The sequence below is a fragment of the Setaria italica genome, chromosome VII (genome assembly GCF_000263155.2).
Source record: "Setaria italica strain Yugu1 chromosome VII, Setaria_italica_v2.0, whole genome shotgun sequence".
Lineage (NCBI taxonomy): Eukaryota > Viridiplantae > Streptophyta > Magnoliopsida > Poales > Poaceae > Setaria > Setaria italica.
In genome coordinates this window covers 11,511,281-11,511,706 of record NC_028456.1, presented here as the reverse complement: position 1 = coordinate 11,511,706, position 426 = coordinate 11,511,281, and positions in this window count along the sequence as shown.

The following is a 426-nucleotide window of genomic DNA, read 5'->3' as shown; positions in this document are numbered from 1 at the left end:
TCTCCCACTTAGCGTACTTTAAGATCGTGCGCCTCGTCTCCCCCGTCCGTTGGCAATATCACTATTAAGGTATACATATATATATAAGGTATGCAATCTTCTCAATTGATCCACGCCTCAGGAGTTTAATAACTTATTTATTTCTACTATATGTATAGGTGGTGTACGGGAGTGCATTACCAATCCAACCAAGACAGGCAAGCCATGGCATGAAGATTCCACCTGGCTACACAAGCATCGGCCTAGAGCATATTGTTGATAGTCAATATGAAGGCCTAGAGCTCTACCTCCCGAGAGGTGATGGGAAAAGGACACTAGGAGATGCGCTTCATGGATTCATTCTATGGTGCAAACACTACATCATCATCCTTGGCACGGAGGCATCATTGCTCCCCGTAGATCGCCCACCACGACCATCTCCTCAAA